Genomic DNA, 7,510 nt, shown 5'->3' with positions numbered 1-7,510 from the left:
ATAAGCAATTTGGAATATCTTTACTGGACGCATCCTATTCTACTAGACTTGAGTAATACACAAAACTCATAGCATTAACAAAGTCGCAATAAGCGCTACACTGAAATCTACAAAATGTGTTTGTATTGTTGTTAGTGATCATAAATTATCATTTTAATAAGTAATTGTAATCATAAAACCAAACTTGCGAAAGTCATTACCATAACAAAAGAATATTTTAGGTTGCTTGCTAAATGTATGCCGGAAATATTTGTAGAACGCTCACGACCAAAGAAATCGGAAATTTCCCCCCATTGTCATTCGTCAAAGTATATGTTGTCACAATACTCATCCCGTAAAAGATCTTACTTGTATGTGATTGAATCGCCGGTAATTAACTCGCTAAATCAAACCATAAGGAAATTTCACTCACTCAGCGGATTATGATATTAAACAGCGTCGCTTAATCGGCGTAGATCGTTTTTCTAAATGCAAATCATACCTGACCAACAGAAAACAATTTTCACTCACCTGGTAATGAAACCAAGTGGCGGGCCTTCGTTCAATATTTTGTTTGTGTCAAATACTTTGCAATAAACACACTGGAGTGGTTGAGCTTTACATCATCAAGCTGTCATCTGTAAATCGAGATCACATTCGACTTGTAACTGCCTCGTTTACCTAACCGAGCTGTATACACAGTTTGATATTTTGGTCATTTAGCGATTGCTGAACCTACCAAACGATGCACACCCACCTCCGAAATATTGCGTTGATCTTAATTTCCATCATCGTGATAATCGAAGTACATTTCTTTCGAATTCGTAACAACCGACTATGACATGATAAATTTTTGACAAGTTTACTTAGAAGGTTTGTTGCATATCGCGAAAAATAATATACCACTCATATTGATACTGTTACTCCATTGATCGATATTTTCAAACGAGTAAAATTTATTACTTGAGTTTCTCCGCTTACTATATGTAAATGTAAACTCAGTCGTCTTTTAACATCACAAATACATTGATAAAAAGTAGGCAATCAAACGCTACAAGTTTAACTTTTGTAGGTTGTGTATGATTACCTCACGCAACTCATTTCTTACCAAAGGTATATGAAATATATTCATGGTACACGAAAATACTCGATATTCCGATGCTACGAACCTGTACAACGATTGGTGGCGGTTTCAAACTGTTTCGATACCTCAAGAACTTTATTGTCTGGATGGATGTTCAGTTCATGTATCTTAATAATCAAATAGTTCAACACAGAACTAGTATTAACAGAAACATCAGAATTGTTTACACAAAAGTTTGTAAGTGTACAGTATGCGAATACCATGTGTAAGTCCAGCACAATTGGGGTATCCATCCGTGTTTAGTTAACACAATTTACGACACCGAGGTCGCCTCATCTTTCGTAAGACAACAAACCAGGTAAATATGGGGCCTGGCCACAATAATTGTATCGAGATTTAACCGAGATTACTATCCGTTCACTGATTCAATCGATGGTTTTACCAACTTGTAACATCACAAGATATACACGACTCAAATTACTAATATTCACAATGTTTATGATAAGTATCGTTACCGATCGTTCACTAAGTCGATAATGAATATTCGAAAAATCGGATATCACTACTCTCAACACCAGTGATTCGGTTTAAGTTTGAAATCGATTTGATAATGTAATCCAAGGTGTGTTTCTGCGGGATCTGCTAACCTTTACGAGGGAGTGCTGTCTCTTTGACACATGAAACAATTGTTATCAACCACACCTTGCGTGCATCGATTTGTCGGCGTCGTACAATTATTGTGGCCAGGCCCCATATTTACCTGTGGATATATCACTCTAATGATATGCGTTGCATACTGTACCGTTCGCTGTATCGAGAGCACCAATGGTAGTTGAGTGAATAACCAAGATGGACAAATATACCCGTTTGTTTGTCTGAATTTTACATTGGATCTCCAAGCCTTTCGTCGTCTATGCCACCGATTGAATATACAAAATTGATTTTATTGACCTCGCGATGCAATAACGAAGTCCTGGAGGGTATGTTGATGTTGTCTATGGGTCATACCGATGTGTGCAAAAACACCCAACATTTGTACACCGACACATTGTATGTAATGTCATAAACCACATTTACGTGAATACTTGGTAGGGTTGAACAATCGTAAAATATATTCGATGTGTATTGTCATTTTTCACGAAAAAAATCAAGGGTTGTGAATCTACATGTTTAATTACATTTGGTAATTGGTTCTGCTTTATCGCTTTGCATTGAATATCCGGATCCGGTTATGAACTGACCTGTATTGGGTTTGTAATTCCATACTGAATGGGGCGATATGTATTGACCAAACCGATTACCGCTACATATCCCTGTACGTATAATCTGTAGGGTGAGAAAGGAAATTAATCACAAGTAACCTGGAATCGTTAGCACGATGGGTAGCATGCGTTCCTACATTTTCCGAAGATTGTTATCCGTGTATCAACCAGTTAACAAAGTCGGGGGATTACAACTTTAGACGGATTGATTCTGGAAAATCTAAAGCACGAACCCGGACATCGCAGTCATATCGAAATAGTGCATTGTTATTCTGTGTGTGTGTGTGGCTAACCGTCGATTTTGATGGGATGCACCAGAACAAGTGAGTATGCGATTACACAAATGTATCGGAGTCGTTGTTGGTCTATATTTTGTCACTGTCCGTTGTAACAATATACAAAAATATCAAATTGACCGGTGTGGTGGTCAGTTTTCAAAACCAAAATGGTATTGTTACTCAGGGAAAAGATGGATTTCCAAGTGAAAACGGTATTGGTACTCAGGTAAACGACAGATTTCCAAGTGAAAATGTATTGTTACAATATGTAAACGCTGGATCTCCAAAGGAAAATGATATTTTTACTCAGGTAAACGACGGACCGCCAAGTGAAAATGGTTTGTTGCTCAGGGAAAAAATGTATTTCCAAGTGAAAATGGTTTGTTGCTCAGGGAAAAAATATATTTCCAAGTGAAAAAGGTTTGTTGCTCAAGGAAAAAATATATTTCCAAGCGAAAAAGGTTTGTTACCCGGAGAAAAAATATATTTCCAAGTGAAAAAGGTTTGTTGCTCAAGGAAAAAATATATTTCCAAGCGAAAAAGGTTTGTTACCCGGAGAAAAAATATATTTCCAAGTGAAAAAGGTTTTTTACCCAGGGAAAAATAGATTTCTAAAGGAAAAGGGGTTTGTTACTCTTGGAAACGATAGACCCCCAAGTGAAAATGTATTGTTACTCTGATTAAACGATAAATCTCCAAAGAATAATGGTATTTTTACTCAGGTAACGGCTGACCTCCAGGTGAAAATGGGAAATTTTACTTGGGTAGGTATCGTATGTTTAGTGTCGTTGGTGTTGTTAAACGTTGTCGCCGGTAGCCGTTGGTATACTATTACGAGTGTGAAAAGGATTTACACGTCCTGTGCAGAGTATCGCGATAGTGAACATATTTTTCGCGTGATGAAACAAGATGATCGCTGTTTAAATTTTAATGCATGCATGTCGATTACCGAGTTGCTGTACAACAGAGATGACTCTACATTAGACCGTGCTGTGTACTTCGATTAAAACCACAAGACCACATGTAAATCTATTCACACAACTCGATGATGTTGATATAGTGTTACTAAAATGAATTATTACCTATTTACACAACATAAAAATAACAATTCATGTCGTAGTAAGTAGGTTTCTTGAACTCGTGCTTGATAAAAACGAATGGTGACAAGTATGCGTTTGTGTTTGAGTGAAAAATAATTATTTAGAGTAGCGATATTTTGTGACCAACGAATGCAAATCGATCATGATATTACAATACACGCTTTCGTCAACATAGCGACTTGGTGTAGAAACACTTTCACGTTTTTTGAATAACTGGATTCTCGAGACTTGTTACTTGCACGATGTACCGTTGGTGTGCAAACTATAACGACCATTTTGTATGATAGTATGTTTTAGTTGTATTGTTGTGAGGACAACCATGTGATGACTCAGTACTTTTCGTTAGCAAAGTAGATTGATTTGTGTGTAAGATGTAAGCACCGTAACTAGAAAACATATGTACTCTGTTGTTGGAGTAGCTGATTTATTGCTATGACATGGACATATCCTGAAGCCTTGGTTGGTTTGTTGTCTTACGAAAGATAAGGCGACCTCGGTGTCGTAAATTGTGTTAACTAAACACGGATGGATACCCCAATTGTGCTGGACTTACACATGGTATTCGCATACTGTACACTTACAAACTTTTGTGTAAACAACTCTGATGTTTCTGTTAATACTAGTTCTGTGTTGAAATATTTGATTATTAAGATACATGAACATCCATCCAGACAATAAAGTTCTTGAGGTATCGAAACAGTTTGAAACCGCCACCAATCGTTGTACAGGTTCGTAGCATCGGAATATCGAGTATTTTCGTGTACCATGAATATATTTCATATACCTTTGGTAAGAAATGAGTTGCGTGAGGTAATCATACACAACCTACAAAAGTTAAACTTGTAGCGTTTGATTGCCTACTTTTTATCAATGTATTTGTGATGTTAAAAGACGACTGAGTTTACATTTACATATAGTAAGCGGAGAAACTCAAGTAATAAATTTTACTCGTTTGAAAATATCGATCAATGGAGTAACAGTATCAATATGAGTGGTATATTATTTTTCGCGATATGCAACAAACCTTCTAAGTAAACTTGTCAAAAATTTATCATGTCATAGTCGGTTGTTACGAATTCGAAAGAAATGTACTTCGATTATCACGATGATGGAAATTAAGATCAACGCAATATTTCGGAGGTGGGTGTGCATCGTTTGGTAGGTTCAGCAATCGCTAAATGACCAAAATATCAAACTGTGTATACAGCTCGGTTAGGTAAACGAGGCAGTTACAAGTCGAATGTGATCTCGATTTACAGATGACAGCTTGATGATGTAAAGCTCAACCACTCCAGTGTGTTTATTGCAAAGTATTTGACACAAACAAAATATTGAACGAAGGCCCGCCACTTGGTTTCATTACCAGGTGAGTGAAAATTGTTTTCTGTTGGTCAGGTATGATTTGCATTTAGAAAAACGATCTACGCCGATTAAGCGACGCTGTTTATTATCATAATCCGCTGAGTGAGTGAAATTTCCTTATGGTTTGATTTAGCGAGTTAATTACCGGCGATTCAATCACATACAAGTAAGATCTTTTACGGGATGAGTATTGTGACAACATATACTTTGACGAATGACAATGGGGGGAAATTTCCGATTTCTTTGGTCGTGAGCGTTCTACAAATATTTCCGGCATACATTTAGCAAGCAACCTAAAATATTCTTTTGTTATGGTAATGACTTTCGCAAGTTTGGTTTTATGATTACAATTACTTATTAAAATGATAATTTATGATCACTAACAACAATACAAACACATTTTGTAGATTTCAGTGTAGCGCTTATTGCGACTTTGTTAATGCTATGAGTTTTGTGTATTACTCAAGTCTAGTAGAATAGGATGCGTCCAGTAAAGATATTCCAAATTGCTTATGTGTTGATCAAAGTCTTGAAGTGTAAATCTGTAGACTTACAACGTCTTAGAGAGTGCGAACGGAATTATGTATTGATCGCACGCTTCAAACGGTACTCGATACCCAAAGTGATATTTTCACACTCTGTAAGTTGTGTATGTTTCAATGCGCTGTCACAACTCCGACAACAAATTGTATCAATTGCTGGATTCAATAGTAACGACATGAAATTGTAATATACCGACTCTATACGTAGTCGTTTCAATTAGCCGTCACGAATTTGACCAATAAAGCATTTTGCATCGGGTGTTCAATGTTTGAATAACGAAATTGTTGTGTCAATTTTAGTCTTGGTTACTGGAAACAACTACATTTGTAAAAATATTTTCTGATATCCGTAATACGCAGAGTGATTTGTACCAACACGGAATATCTTTCAAATCAAGAACATTTCAGACAAGTATAGTTTTACAAATCAATATGTTAATAACCACGGTAGTGAAAAGTTGTCATAATAACCTTTACCACAACACCGGGTCTAATTAACGCGAATAATTTAATAATCAAGTCATGATCAACTATTACATATGTCAAATCAATGTGTCAATCCTTATGTTTACAGCATGATAACTTTCAATGTAACACCGACGTTTGATCGTATAAGGAATGAATTCTTAACTACGTTGCTCGACCTTTCAAATCTCGTATACTCAAACATATTATGTTAAGCTCAAGTCCCCTGTACCAAAGAGTAATTACTTTTGTCTTACAAAATATACCGAGTAGTAATTAGTTTGTCTTGCAGAATATACGGCGTAGTAATCCCTTTATCTTACAGAATAGTAACGACTTTTCAAGTTGATTAAAAAAGATGCGTAGGGATATGAATACATCCGAGCTTGTTATGGATTTTAGGTTTTAGTGATTGTATGGACTCGTGTATGTTTGGCTGTTTTTCATACTGATACTGTTTGAGTTGGTCGGGTAACGGATTTACTTGACAATGTTTTTGTGGTTGACTCTTTGAATATCGTAAAAATGATAAGATGTCAAAACGTAATACTATTTCCGTACACTCAATTACAACAAAACATAACCAGCATTCAAATAATCCGTAAGCTACAAGTGGATTTAAAACTTGATGCTGTTTTGTGGTTAACTCAAGTCAGTGGTCGTGTTTGTGTTGATTTCAGGAATGATCATGACGAGTTGGCCGGATAAATTAGGTAATGTGGTAGTAACTATGATCGTACAGAGTTGCTGACATTCAAATATCTTTTACGCTGTAATATACGGATTCACTTGCGATCATTTAATTCTCAGTTATTGTTCAGACATTCAAATCTCGTATACTCAAAATATAATATGTCCAAGTCAAATCGTATATGCATCGATTAGTAAATACTTTGTCTTCAGAATAGTAACAACCTTTACAATTGAATAAAAAAGACCAAGCATACGAACACAACCAGGTTGAATTAATTCAAGTTTGCGAGTTGTAGTGATATAATCAAGTAAGTGAAAACTATATTTTTTACACCGGTTAATATTATGAATAGTTCTTTTGAGTATGTCAAAGAGACATTTTAACATCTTACCAAACGGAAAGCCAGACCGTGAATAGAGTTGTAATGTTTCATTACTTGTTTCAAATCAATGTGTGTATAATATCGAAATGGTACTTGGAAAGATGGTAGTCCTGTTTGTCAATTTATTTCAATTCAGACTATGTCAAAGTCCAAATATTCGGCTTCGGATTATCTCAATTTACCTATAGAACATCTCGCGAATGGATTCCGACACCGTACTATAACTAGATCGCTATGTCTGATGCATTATCGCGTCACCGACGTAGGATTTTACAATTATTTCACACCTTTTTGAATAAGCGTCAATCTTCACAGAGGATTAGGGTTGGGCCAAAAATAAGTGAAAATTTGTCGGTATTCGA

Source organism: Botryllus schlosseri, chromosome 12 (assembly GCF_051294905.1).
Source record: "Botryllus schlosseri isolate E-star chromosome 12, Bs_hap1, whole genome shotgun sequence".
In the NCBI taxonomy this organism is placed as follows: Eukaryota; Metazoa; Chordata; class Ascidiacea; order Stolidobranchia; family Styelidae; genus Botryllus; species Botryllus schlosseri.
Note: the sequence above shows the minus strand (reverse complement) of the source record.